Below are 15298 nucleotides of genomic sequence, written 5' to 3'. Positions count from 1 at the left end.
AGACTTAACATAACCTCCCCCCAAAATTAAAAGTCACTTTCAATCCCCTGTAAACAAATGAGCACTCTGGTGTGGGTGTGTTTCTTTGGCCAAAAGGCGGAGGAGGTAAACAGCTCTATAAAGTGATGCACAGTGAAGTCTCCGGTTCACATTTCCCTACCCACCCTCCTAACACATTTTACAGAGCCACAAGTCTTCATTTATTGGGTAAGTTTTTGATGAATTCATACAGCATTAACATCAGATGGATACTGTCATTTTGGTGTTTAATCATGTAGAACGACTTAATACAAGTAGATATATTTAGACTTAGATGTTTTTATTTTGATGTAGAAAAGTTGTGCATAGAATTTATAGATTAATTAGTGTGTTATTACACATTAGGTGCATGTTTGTCACATTAGAAATCAAGAAAAATCAAGACTCTTAAATATTTTTACTTCAACATATTGCATATTACGTTCCCAACTAATGTTGCTGCAAGTTGAAATATGCAAATTATATTCCCATGAATAGATGAGCTAAATCTGGATCCATGGTGTGCTGTGCACTTAATCTGTAAACTTTTTTCTTTGGTTTCAGAAGCCATGGCACAGTTCATCCATCTCTTGCTGCTACTGGGTATGTGTCATGTTGCAGAAACAGGTCACAATGAAAGACAGGTGTGGCTGCTGGAGGGAAGCAGTGCCACTTTCCCATTTCCTAAATATAGGACCATTAAATACTGTGGCAGAGGAGGCAGCAAGTGTGAATGTGTTTCGGGCAAGTGTAAGTCCAATAAGGCCAGCCTCCCTGGCGTCACAGTGACTGACAGCAACCTGACCATTACCAACTTTACACGAGAGAATGATGAGATCAACCTCTGCTATGAGTCCTCTCCATCCAGTCCATCAGGTCGGTGTGTGCATCTGAATGTATCAATAGGTAAGCACTTTAATAATCTGACAAGCTGTGTTATCTCCTCAAACATATTAAAACATTATTTGGAGTTCCTCTGTTTTTAAATTCACATGCTTTTCAAATGTCCAAATACCCAGTTTCCTTAAATGAAGCTAATGTCAGAGGAGCCGGATGACTTATATTGTCACAGCTGAGGGAATCATTTCATGTTGAAATGAACTTGGTCTCCCACATGACAGACTGTCAGAGTGTCACTTACTACTTGAACTTAATTCCTGGCATGAAGCCCAACAAGATGTGTGCACTTAAAACACTTTATTAGCATGTTTGCAGGAGAAATGGATTTAACAAATTCACATAGAGGAAATGAATAATGAGGAAGTTAAAGAAATCTGTCTGCACTCTGACTCTAACTATTTTTCTGGATTCTTCTATGTTTTTATTTATCAGGCTGTTCAGAGTCGCATGAAATTATGTTTGCAGAAGGTCAACCCAAACACAACGTGACGACTGTTGCTGACTGCAGGAGACTCTGTACTGAAGATCCCACCTGCCAATACTTCACATCTTATAAACCGTAAATATCTGTTGTGTGGACTCGTGGCCATAGAAAACATAATGAGCCAGCATATTTCTGTCATTTGATAAGTATTTACTTTAAAAACACTATGTAGCAGCACATAACTGATGGGACATCTGATTCAACACAGATTTGTGATCAACTTTACATTTTTCCCCACAGCAAGAAATACTGTTACCTGATGACATCAAGAGATTACATGCTGATTCAATTTCATTCCAACACTGTCTCAGGGTACCCTGCTAGGGACGACTGTGGTGAGTTAAACTATAAACTATAATTCTTTTCAGTCTTTATTAATCTCATATTAAAAACCTTAAAACCCACAAAAAAGAAAAAGAAAATATCATTTGAAATCAGTCTCTTAAAAGGCATCATATCCTTCTCTATGACTCTCTTATGACTAACATTAAAATAATGTTAATAATAATAATAATAATAATGACAATAATAATAACAATAAAAGATGGCAAATGTACCTGCATTTGTATAGTGCCTTTCTAGTCATCCGACCACTCAAAGCGCTTTTTACACTATGAGTCACATTCACCCATTCACACACACATTCATACACTGGTGGCCGAGGCTACCACACAAGGTGCCACCTGTTACTCAGTTTCTTAACACACTCACACACAGATGGAACAGCCATCAGGAGCAATTTATGGTTCAGTATCTTGCTCAAGGATACTTCACATGCAGACTGGAGGAGCTGGGGATCGAACCGCTCTACCTCTGAGCCACAGCCTCCCAGAGACCGAAATATTCTGCCCAAAGTCTGCCTAGAAACTGTAAACCTGTAAGCAGGGCCGTACCTCCCATAGGGCAGGTTAGGCAAATGCTATAGGCGCCAGCATGCCAGAGGGTGCCATTCTATTCAAAAAATTAGACAAGAATACACTACAAAATAACAACAGTACATATAGCCATACGTCTTTAAATAATAATGAAATAAAAATGCAAATCCTGGGCCTACTAATGTAACTGCAGCCACCTCATCCACCTCAGCACCAAGTGATGCAGCCTCAAGTGCATCTCCCTCCCACACACAAACTGCCAGTGGAGAAATAAGATCACATTCTCTGATCCCCTCTACCTCAGCGCAGCCTGCCAGTGGAGAAACAGGTTATTTTAGAGGATGTAGACTGTTAAGAGATTAACAAGAGATTTTTTTTATTTATTGTGAACTGTAAGTTAATATAACTTAAGTAATGTTTATGTTCTTTATTACAATGCAACATTTGTTTAATAATTAATAAAATCCAGACATCTTTTCAGGAAGTTTTTTGAAATGTTTCTTTAGTAGTTGGCGACGCCAGCAAATATCTTGCCTAGGGTGCCAAATTGGTCAGGCACAGCCCTGCCTATGAGAGCTTGTTTATTATATTTATCCAAAATTATTAATGATAATGATATCCAGCCTTAATTTTAAAGCTAGTTGCAAGCACAGTACAATAAAATCAACCTGTTGGTTTGATTTCACTGAAATACACTCTAAAGATCAACATTATCCTCCCATAACATCATTGCAGTCATTACATTTTGTGTATTTAGCCTAAATTTAATCAATACTTTCATCAGAAATCATTTCATGTCGACACAGCTCCAGAGACCCACCATCATTAACCCTAGGTGAGATCTTACCTGAATGTTTCATCACATTCCTGTTAATACTTCACCCAAAAAGTCAGAATAACAATGGCATCAAATTACATAAAGCAGGTCTTACTATATCATAGTATACCATATACACAATTACAGTGTTAGTGTGCATCAGTAGAATGTGCAGACCTCAGGGTTTTAAGTCATCCATCATAATAACATCAGTTAGCCATCTTTATTCTCATTTAACAAAATTAGGTTAGTGGTAACTTAAATTATTGGAACAACATGTAGAGAAAATACACATCTGGTAAATACTTTATGCATCCTTGTTTTTAGAATACCTACAGAGTTAGGTCCCATCAGTCTCAAACCAGTCCAGTTGAATATTGGGTAACAATTCAGTGACGTCACATTTAGTTATGTTGAAGAAAAAGGTGCAACTATGTTTATTTAGTTGTGAGTGTTAAAATGTTTTTACATACAGTAGTCCTAACTGCAGTTTTTATATATGTATATATATCATCAGAATCAGATGTAGATGCTTTTGCTGGTAATAATATCAATGATGCATCTTTATTCTCAGTTCATTTAATCATGAATCATGTTACACACCAATGCTCAATGCCAGTAGACTACATGTGAGGTGATTACCATGGGACTACAGTAGAGACTCCAGCCTGCAAACATACATTTATTATTGATATTTCAGGTCCTCAAATGGGTTTTGCAGGTGTGGTTTGTTACAACAATGTAGCCTATAAGGATGATCTGTGGGGGCCCAATATTATATTCTTTCATGGGGTCTAAAATCTCTGGCAGCACCCCTGGTTGCGACATGCACAAACTCTCAGTGTCACCTCTTTGATGCAGGTCTCCGGTTCTACCCGGAACACAAAAGCTGGATTGATGCCCTGCAGCACTGCCACAACAAGAACTCCACCCTGGTTCAAATCACCAACCAGCGAGTGCAGGACGCAGTGAACTCTGTCCTACAAAATAAGAGAGGCTTGGATGGTGGAGTGTGGATCGGCCTGGAGCGCTCCATCTTTGGTGTAAATGTCCCCTGGCAGTGGATTTCAGGGGAAAGAGTAAAGGAAACTCATTGGAGCAGTAGCGCTTTTGTCGACCCCTTAAACAACCACTGTGGAAAGGTCATCCAGGTGGAAGGGTCACAAGCATTCAAGTGGCTGGACGAAGACTGCCATAAAGAGCTGCCTTTCATCTGCCAAGGTAAGCTGCTGTTTGGTTTTCCACCCATTCTGACATGAGATTGTTGACAAAGTTTATCTTTCTTTTCATTTTCAGATCTGAATGGAAAGGCCTCGCCATAATCACTTCACTTCTCGAGACCAAGGTATATCAGCTGAAAACTGTTATGTTTTCCAGGTTGACAGCAGAAATGTTCTTCTCACTGTATGTTCTGTCTCGTTCATGTCCTGTAGATCCATCATGACGACTGCATGGGGCTCTGGAAACTACAAGAGTCACTCCACTATTCTTCTTGATATTATGTTTGAATGAATAATGGTGCTGTGGGCTACCGATTGTTGCATTCACTGTTCATTGCACTTGTACTCACTTTCTAATAACTGACTGATTTGCTTTCTGTGGGAAATATTTACTCATATTTTACTCAACTGAATGTATCAATAATCAGTGTATAATCAGAATCAATAAACACATAATCATTGTTAATCATGTTTTGTTGTTACCCTAGTTAGGAGCTAAAAATGATGGTGTATGCCTTCACCATCTGTGCTCAAGTTGGTGTGTTTGCACTCAGGTGATGTCATGATGTTCTGAGTTTAAGAGACAATGGTGGCAGAGGTAGAGCGTAGTGATCGGAGGGCTCTGCCAACAAGGCCTACAATGGGAGGAGAATGTGAACAGCATGAAAGTGAATGTAATATTGAAACAACTGAGTCTGCTCCAGGGTCCAGCTCAGTGTGTGTGTGTGTGTGTGTGTGTGTGTGTGTGTGTGTGTAATCTATAAAGACTCACAGTTAATCTATTTCACTTTGAACTCTGATGGACTGCATTTTATTTACTGGTAAAGTGTGGGTAAAGATCTAATGAAACAAGCCTGAAGAAGGATTTTTATTCCACATTTCTTTCCCTGTAAAACCAATATTGTGATTTATTTAATGCAGGTTCCTATATAATATCATTTATTCAATAAAAATAAACATGTTTAATCTCACCTCCTTCTCTTCTTGTTTATTAATACCCTGTCTCTATTTTAAAGCCAGTTGCATGCATGCCTAGTACAATGAGATCAATCTGTTGGTTTGATTTCACTGAAATACACTCTAAGGATCAACATTATCCTCTCATAACATCATTGCGGTCATTACATTTTGTGTATTTAGCCTAAATTTAATCAATACTTTCATCAGAAATCATTTCATGTCAACACAGCTCCAGAGACCCACCATCATTAACCCTAGGTGAGATCTTACCTGAATGTTTCATCACATTCCTGTTAATAGTTCACCCAAAAAGTCAGAATAACAATGGCATCAAATTACATAAAGCAGTTCTTACTATATCATAGTATACCATATACGACATTACAGTGTTAGTGTGCATCAGTAGAATGTGCAGACCTCAGGGTTTTAAGTCATCCATCACAAAATGTTGGTAGTTACTGGCAGCTTTAAGTCAAGTGCATTTCCGCTATCTAGTAAGTGAAGTCTCCAGCATCAAAACAAAATCATGGGGGTGGTAAATGGTTAGTTTGAGGGATGCGGAGCAGGCCCGGACAGGGAAGACCGGGACTATTCCCCACACGCTGGCCTGTGATCGGCCTGGCCACACCAATGCAATCACAGATAAATGATAAATGGACCCTATAGTACATCTATAAGGCTCCATTTGTACGTTCTCAGAGAGTTAAATTAACACTGAGGATTGGACTTTACAGTTACAGTGTAGAAATGTAGGCCCTTGAAATGCAAAAGTTTTGAAGTTAAAAAAAGGATTGAGATTTGAAAACCACGGACCCACTAGCCACATTTTCACTACTTTTGAGATGATTTGTTTGTGCAACAAATGGGATAAGATCATTTCATTATCCTATACGAATACAAGTGCAAATCAGGTAAAAAAAAATCACTGTTATACTGTATAAAGTATAAACTATAGTGTATGCAAAACAACTATAATTCTGTGTTTGCTATGTAAAGGTGGAGGTGGTGTTGGTCCTGCTGATGCTTCAGAAGGGAGAGGCCAGTGCAGGGCAATTGGCAGAAGGTACAGAAAAATATCTACAGTAGGGCATGTCATTGGTGGTACATAACCTTGAGTTATTTGCATATTCCTCCCTGGGATTACATTACAAGAATGCTATTTATTCATTATTAATCACCAGCCTGTAACAAGTTGCAGACACATGAACACCAGGCACTGGCAGTTGACATAAATGGCTCTCTTGTGTAGTTGTAATAATAGCCTTCTTGGCACTACAGCTTTATTCTATTAAGTGTAAGTGAATTTTGCTGTCTGTTGCCTTACTGTTATGTATTCCAGCCCAAACATGAAAGCTATTGTATATTCCAACCTTGGAATTAGGTTGGGGTTCATTAGGGTTCCCTGGTATGATAATGTATGAAGACTGAAAAAAGGAATATAGTGTATTGGCCATTGCCAATAGACATAGAGGAGTGTTAATTATTTACCTCTTTTACATGGTCATGACAATCTATTTGAAACGGGTGTGTTTGTGGACCCAAATGCAGTACCAGGCTCGCAGGAACAGTTGGTAATGACTTTTATTAGCACCACAGCAAACAGGGAATGCAGCAGGCAGAATAAACACAGAATAAAGTTCGTTCTTCGGGCAAGTTGCCCTCACACAGTCTCTGAGGCTCAGATGAGGGAAAGAGATCAAGCTTACGGCAGCCAAAGGTGGCGAGGCAGACGCACCGTAGGCTGAAGTGCCGGCTGATCGTGCTGAGAAGCCGACGAGGAGTGAGCTGAGGCGAGGTCGGGAGCCGGTGGGGGGGTCGTAGCTAGAAGAGCCGTCAGCGAAGGCAGAAGCACCGTTGAGGAGCAGGCAGGAGGGTAGACGAGGCCGGGCGGAGGAGTCGAGACCAGACGAGCAGGCAGAAACCAGAGACGCTGAAGCAAAGCACGAGGTCGGGGACAGAAGGCAGGTGAGTTTACCGGGAGGCAGACGAGGGGAGCAGGTCGGGGACAGGCAGAGTTGGCACCGGGAGATCAGGCAGGAGAAGAACGCTGGAGAGTCTCGCATAATGCTAAAGAACAATCTGGCAGTGAGTGAAGGTGCTGGAGAGGCTTATATGCAGGGCTGGTTGATGAGCTGCAGCTGTGTAGGCAGGTGAGCAGAGTTGGGCTGATGAGGTGGGCGCGGCTGGCAGGTAGAGTGAAGCAGAGGGAGGGGGAGTGGAAAAACACTGCAGCAGAGTGGCAGGAGAGGACTGAGAGACAGGGATTGTGACAGAACCCCCCCCTCAAGGGACGGCTCCTGACGTCCCAAACAGTTCCAGAGGAGCCGGGTGGGTGGCGGGGGCCTGGAGGAGGGCTAAAATTCCTCAGAGGCCTCTGTCCCAGTCTCTTCATCCTCCGAGGCCGGCCCCGCATCCTCCTCCTCAGACCCAGATGCCTCAGATGCAGGAGGAGACCGAAGGTCAGTGTTGGGGCCCCCTTGTGCTGAGGTGATGTTGGAGGGCTGGTCAGGGTGTTGGCGATGGAACTCCCTGATGAGCCGTGCATCCAGGATCTGACGGGCCGGAACCCATGACCGCTCCTCCGGACCGTACCCCTCCCAGTCGACGAGGTACTGCAGGCCCCTTCCCCGGCGACGAGAGCGGAGCAAGCGGTGCACCGTGTAAGCAGGGTCCCCATCGATGATGCGAGGCGGTGGGGGTGGCCGGGAGGCGGGCTGCAGGTGGCTCTCCCGACACGGCTTTAGCTTGGAGACATGGAAGGTGGGATGAATCCGCATGGAACGGGGCAACTTGAGTCGAACAGCCACTGGGTTTATCACCCTCTTGATGGGGAAAGGACCGATGAATTTGGGGCCCAACTTCCTCGACTCCACCCTCAAAGGCAGGTCCCGGGTAGAAAGCCACACCTTCTGTCCCACCTGATAAGGGGGGGCCTGGGAGCGGTGACGGTTGGCGGCTGTCGAGTATCTGTCGGCGGCCCGTAGAAGTGCAGCCCTGGCCTGTGTCCAGGTCCGGCGGCAGCGGCGGATGAAGGCCTCCACTGAGGGACAGACGGTCGCTTTCTCTTGAGCAGAAAACAGGGGAGGCTGAAAGCCGTAAGCGCACTGGAAAGGGGAGAGTCCAGTAGCGGAGCTGATGAGGGTGTTGTGGGCGTACTCCACCCACAGCAGTTGCGAGGACCAGGAGGCAGGGTGCCTGGAGACCATGCAGCGGAGCGCCGTTTCCATTTCTTGATTCATCCTTTCTGACTGACCATTAGACTGGGGATGAAATCCAGACGTCAGGCTGGTGGAGGCCCCCAGGAGACGGCAGAATTCCCTCCAGAAGGTAGAGGTGAACTGGGGGCCTCGATCGGAGACCACATCAGACGGGAGGCCGTGAATCCGGAACACGTGTTGCAGAATCAGTTCAGCAGTCTCTTTGGCCGATGGAAGCTTGGGCAGGGGCACGAAATGAGCCATTTTACTGAAGCGGTCCACAATAGTCAAAATGGCGGTGTGGCCCCCTGACAGCGGCAGTCCAGTGACAAAGTCCAAAGAGATGTGGGACCAGGGGCGGTGAGGCACAGGCAGGGGTTGCAGGTGGCCGGCAGGGGCCTGCCGAGGGGCCTTGTTCTGGTTGCAGATTGGGCAAGCGTTAACAAAGTCTCTGGTGTCCTCATCCAAAGTAGCCCACCAGAACCGCCGTTGTAGGACCTCCTTGGTACGGAGGATCCCCGGATGGCAGGTGAGCCGGGAGTCGTGGGCCCACTGCAGAACCTCCGTCCTTAACTCCTGCGGGACGAATAGGCGGTCTTGGGGGCAGGAGCTGGGCCCGGGCTGGTCCTCCAAAGCAGCTCTAACTCGCTCCTCCACCCCCCAGGTGAGAGCGGCAATCAGACGAGAAGTGGGGAGGATGTTGTCAGGGCTGGGGGAGTCCTCTTCCCTGACCATGAACTGACGGGACAGGGCGTCAGGTTTGACGTTGCGGGAGCCTGGACGGTAGGAGAGAGTGAAGTTGAATCTGGCGAAGAAGAGGGCCCACCGGGCTTGACGAGAGTTCAGCCTCTTGGCCGAGCGGATGTACTCCAGATTCTTGTGGTCAGTCCAGACGAGAAAGGGGGTCTTGGTTCCCTCCAACCAATGGCGCCACTCCTCCAGTGCCAGCTTCACCGCCAACAGTTCTCGATTCCCGATGTCGTAATTTCTTTCAGCTGGGGACAGACGCCGGGAGAAAAAGGCGCAGGGGTGAAGCTTCTGGTCCCTGGCAGCACGTTGGGAGAGGACGGCCCCCACCCCCACATCCGAAGCGTCGACTTCTACGACGAACTGTCTCTCGGGGTCAGGGATCAGGAGAATGGGGGCTGAGGTGAACCGCCCCTTCAGGTGCAGGAACGCCTCCTCGGCGGCCGAGGTCCACCTGAAAGGGACCTTGGAGGAGGTGAGGGCGGTGAGAGGTGCTGCCACCGTGCTGTAGCCCCGGATGAACCTCCTATAGAAGTTGTAATTGATCATAGCAGAGGTTGATGTCATCATTCTCTCGCGTAAAGTTGGTCATGGTCAGGGTGCTGTCAGTCACTGTGACTCCGGGGAGGCTGGCATTATTGGATTTACAAATGCCCGACACACATTCACACTTGATGCCTCCTCTGCCACAGTATTTAATGGTTCGACCGTGATCTTTAGGAAATGGGAAAGTGGCACTGCTTCCCTCCAGCAGCCACACCTGTCTTTCATAAACATATGTTGCTGCAACATGACACATACCCAGCAGCAGCAAGAGATGGATGAACTGTGCCATGGCTTCTGAAACCAAAGAAAAAAGTTTACAGATTAAGGAGAGAAGTGCACAGCACACCATGGATCCAGATTTAGCTCATCTATTCATGGGAATATAATTTGCATATTTCAACTTGCAGCAACATTAGTTGGGAACGTAATATGCAATATGTTGAAGTAAAAATATTTAAGTCTTGATTTTTCTTGATTTCTAATGTGACAAACATGCACCTAATGTGTAATAACACACTAATAAATCTATAATTTCCATGTACAACTTTTCTACATCAAAATAAAAATATCTAAGTCTAAATATATCTACTTGTATTAAGTCATTCTACATGATTAAACGCCAAAATGACAGTATCCATCTGATGTTAATGCTGTATGAATTCATCAAAAACTTACCCAATAAATGAAGACTTGTGGCTCTGTAAAATGTGTTAGGAGGGTGGGTAGGGAAATGTGAACTGGAATCTTCACTGTGCATCATTTTATAGAGCTGTTTACCTCCTCCGCCTTTTGGCCAAAGAAACACACCCACACCAGAGTGCTCATTTGTTTACAGGGGATTGAGAGTGACTTTTAATTTTGGGGGGAGGTTATGTTAAGTCTAAAGACACTGTCAGTGTGTAATGTGTATACACTGTAACATAGGGTACAAGTGTGAGGAGATTTCCAAACTTTAGTTTACTGGTAGGCCTTTTATAAAGAGGCTAAAATATGTTTTGCTGCAAACCCCCATTTACAGCAATGCATTACTGAGCTCCTGTGGTGCTACTCCCATCTGCTTCTCCAAACAGGGAGAGTGCCGACGGCCATCTACTGTACATAATACACTGACTATATCTGAGTAGCTCATACAGCCTCATTTAGGAAAATCCAAACTATCCCTTTAAAGTAAGATAATGACCATCCCCACACAGCTGGGGTGTCCACGACCTTCCCTGAGGACGAAGGTATCTCTGTGGTGGACTGATGGAGTCTGTGGTCTCCTGACCTAAACCCAATCCTGCATGTCTGGGACATGCTATCCAGGTGTGTTAGAGGCTGAGAGAGCATCCTTCATGGAGGAGTTGGAAAAGGTTGCTGGGGAAAGGGACGTCTGAAGCACCTTGATTAGCCTGCTGGCCCAACTACTTGGTTCCAGATAAGCGGTGGATGGATGGATGGATGGATGGATGGATGGATGACTGACTGACTGACTGACTGACTGACTGACTGACTGACTGACTGACGTTTCTTAAGGGTCAAATTGTTTTAATGCTTCACTGTTTCTTGGATACCATCTCTAAATGAGCAAATGTAACCACCCACTGTGCTACTGTGGCAATACCATACTGGTGACATGAAACAACATTTAAATTAAATCTATTCATTTAGTTTTACTGAGTAGTGTACATTTGTCTGAATGTATTCAAACTTGAAGCAAACGAAATGTTTTGCTTTCTCAATTTTTCCCAAATTAAACATGTAGTGTCATGTTTGACGCTGACAGTTCTTCATATTCCTTCATGTTTGTCTGATGTATAAAACAATAAATCAGCAAAATGTACATTTTGACATTGATGTTAAAACCTACAATATATATTGAGGCTTTGGATGAACGCAAATCAACATTGTGTGTGTTGTTTCTGTCTGACGTTCTTTGGAAACATGTTTCTTCCACTGTATTCAGTGTTTGCAACAGGATCTACCCATATTAAAATAAATGATAGAGGCCTCTGTGTCCATCCAAAAGCTAAAAACACCAGTTCCCTGTTTCCACGAACTTCATGCAAATCCAAGTTCAGAAACCTAACAGTGAGGAGGTTTTTTCAGTCCTACAGGATGCAAATATCTGCTCTCTGGGTGATGTTTATTAGTTATCAAGAAGAGAATGTAAATGTATTGGCTTTGTCAGCAGCGTACATGAGACAATGCTCCTTTTGTTGAAGGTGCTCGTTGTACAGGAAAGCTGCTGAGGTCACAGTCTTGTTGACATTAAAGTCTTTTTAAAGAGAGACCTGGTCAAGAAGGCAGCATTAAATATTGTTACAACATGAATACACAAACAACATAAACAGGTAGTGACAACTGTCCCACAACAACTGGGTATACAACAAAAATGAGATTTAATTTGTAAAACAGGTTTCAATATGTATCTAAAATAAGGGAAAACTATAAATTAGATGAAAAAGCACAAAATGTTTTGAATGTGCTATTTAAAAGACAAATCCATATAAATCCATACACCTAACTAATTGACACCATTTGACTTTGGGCAATGTATTCATCATGTTACAAACCAGTACTCAATGTCAGTAGACTACATGTGAGGTGATTACCATGGGACTACAGCAGAGACTCCAGCCTGCAAACATACATTTATTATTAATATTTCAGGTCCTCAAATGGGTTTTAAGAAACATATCGTAACTCTAATTTCTGGCAGAAGACAACTCATATTGATACAGCAGCTCCTCAACATACACATAAACAGTATGTATGTTTCTGGAGTAAACCAGCCCCCTATAGTGTGTACCAAAAATACCAAAAATGGACCTTGGACTTATTTTTTGCTCTTTTATTTGAAATGCAATGCACAACATGTAACATTAACACATTAACAGTAATTGACTTTTTCAATGTTTGTCTCTGCCTTTTTCCTTCTTGTCTGTATTATATAATACAAATACATAAATAAAAATACACTTCAAAAAAGAACAGTGCTTGAAATCTAAAAAATAATAATAATAAATACACACAATAGGAGTTATAATGTTAATGGGCATCCAGTCAGTTAGCTAGTCAGTAGCACCTTGGCTTTAATCAAGGGCGTAGGTTTGATTTTCACATTGGTAGGGACATAAAAGTGCTCCATGGCGGCGACCTGTACGTTGATGATTTTTTAATGCAATTTCACGTAATGTGAAACTGATCACTGCTTTATAATGCACATTTAGATATCTACACTAAATACAAGAATGTCTTGGTTAATGTGTTCTCTATGTTATCAGTTACATGAATATACACTGATAACTTCACCACATCTGTCCGTATGTACTTCCCAGGGTAAACTATAATAATAACAATAACAGTATACTCTGAAGGGGCGTAACTTCAGTACCAGCCTGCTGTCTGCAGTTGGGTTGGTAATAGTGATCCGAATTGATATTGATATGGGGTAAAAACATATATTATACATGAATCAATATTTTTACTTACCCCTAGTCACAATGCTGAATCTCACTATCAACATATATCCTTCATGATTCAATCTCACCTGTGAGACTCCTGTCTCTCCTCTATCTCCCCTTGTCTCTCTTCCATTCCCTTCTGTCTCTCTTCCTGCCTCTCCTCCTCCAGCTCCTCCATCTCCTCCAGTCTCTCTACTACTTGTCATCTGACAAAAAATATATTGATGCAAGACATGTGAACAGTGGGACAATTTGAGATGCAACAGTCATAGATTTTGATTGTTGTAGCCTGAGGAAAACATACTGTATGTTTTACAATTGTGTAATTCATTAAACAACATCTGAATGTATATAGGCTAAAGAACAGCCATAATGTAAACACAAGTTAGTCAGCTTCATCATGTTAAACATAAATAAAATAAATCAACAAAAATGTAAATGCTCCAAAACCATTATAATACAACTGTGTGCAAAATGTTGCACTTACACCCAATATCTATGACATAAATATGACTCAGTGTTCTTTCTGGGTGTTTTTACTGGGAGCAGTGGATCTCTGTTCTCCTCTCTCCTTCACACACCATGGATGCTGAAGACTGTCACTGAAGGAGCTATTATTTATGTTTGCACTTTATTTTTTCAGACTGTTTATATCATGTCATCTTACTACAAACACTAATTTGAACTGTGTCATCACTGCATGACATCTATGATTGCTGATGGAACATGTGAAGTGGAATTTCATGTTCTCTGGCATATAGGCTAATATTGATCTAGGCCTAATAGTTGCCAAACTTAGCTCAGCTAGTATTAGCTCGTTAGCATCTCATTATCTAGCAAAGAGTTGCCAAGGAACGCCATTCAGTTAGCCTAACATCAACAGGTGTTTGTTTAGCTTATTTACTGAACCAACCGACTCACCGTTCACACTCGGTGCTCCGCTGTGGAGCGCTAACGGTGATGCGTGTGTATGTGTCGTTCCCTCACGAGCTGCCGTGAGCTGTACGGTGACGCGCACCCACAAAGTCAGTGGAGAGAGTGGCGCTGGGGAGGACCAGTCACACGTTACCAAAATAACAGTAGAGCCAATCAATGAGCAATACGAGGTTAGAGGTGGGACGTATGGTAGACACCAACGATTGTTAACCCTTTGTGTACCATATTGAGCGGACGCCGACAGCCAGTGTTTATATTGGTAGGGACAATACAGAAGGGGCTGAATATTGGTAGGTATTAACACATGCACATGACACAACAGCTAGCTTCTCTCATTCCAATTCAAACAGAGGACAGTGGTACTGACCACCTGTAGCTAGAAAAAACGTCAGCTAACTCCTACCTGACAACATGAACAGTGACCTACGATTAAAAGCAGCAAAAATGAGGACTGGTAATGATAATAATGTGTTGGTATTGAGTGGTAGAAGTTAGGAAATGTGCCACATACCCTGGTTTAAGCCAGGTACTTACACCACTACTGCATACCACCCACTCTAGAAGGGAGCGCATTGCTCTGTGCAGATAGAGCGCTCAGAGCCCGAGTCGGGGAAAGGTGGGAGGGATGGGGTGGATCAAACCATTTTTGAGGCAAGGGGGGTGCTGCTGTATTTTTGCTGTTAAAATATTACGTTGCAACCAAGTACTGTATGGTTTTGACACTTTTCTAGCTTGTTAAAAAAAAGGGCATATAGTAAAAAAAAAATAAAAATAAAAAAAATCTCTCAGATTTTAGGGGTGCTGGGATTCAATTTAGGGGTGCTCCAGCACCCCCAAAAATGGGCTAGAAACACCTATGGTCTGGATGCTCAAAGACCTCCCATCTTGGGTCTTCAAAACAGTCCTGCAGGGCTGAAGAGGCCTCTGCAGTCCAGACCTGCACAGTCTTGAACTCAGGTTTACTTATGCTGAACAGGGGCTTGTAGGCTGGGGTATATATCTTTATGATTTTTTTATGTGTTTTTGTATCCCCAGTTGTTGTGGGACAGTTGTCGTTACCTGTTTATGTTGTTTGTGTGTTCATGTTGTAACAATATTTTTCCTTGACCAGATCTCTCTTTAAAAAGACTTGAATGTCAACAAGACTGTGAC

The 15298-nt window shown here is 43.1% G+C and overlaps 2 long non-coding RNA genes across 3 annotated transcripts; both read left to right on the top strand.

Moving 5' to 3' along the window:
- Nucleotides 1-1737, top strand: LOC144462867 (uncharacterized). 2 transcript variants are annotated; one of them, XR_013491037.1, is made up of 4 exons: nucleotides 1-207; nucleotides 586-924; nucleotides 1351-1477; nucleotides 1643-1737. It is a non-coding gene; the product is annotated as an uncharacterized LOC144462867 (long non-coding RNA). The 2 variants fall into 2 exon arrangements; XR_013491036.1 differs by having other exon boundaries at nucleotides 583-924.
- A 2194-nt stretch (nucleotides 1738-3931) lies between these two features.
- Nucleotides 3932-5282, top strand: LOC144462866 (uncharacterized). The gene is made up of 3 exons (XR_013491035.1): nucleotides 3932-4315; nucleotides 4391-4439; nucleotides 4528-5282. It is a non-coding gene; the product is annotated as an uncharacterized LOC144462866 (long non-coding RNA).
- Nucleotides 5283-15298: the final 10016 nt, after the last annotated feature.

Source organism: Epinephelus lanceolatus, chromosome 4 (genome assembly GCF_041903045.1).
Source record: "Epinephelus lanceolatus isolate andai-2023 chromosome 4, ASM4190304v1, whole genome shotgun sequence".
NCBI lineage: Eukaryota > Metazoa > Chordata > Actinopteri > Perciformes > Serranidae > Epinephelus > Epinephelus lanceolatus.
Note: the sequence above shows the minus strand (reverse complement) of the source record. Positions and strands in the feature narration are given on the sequence as shown.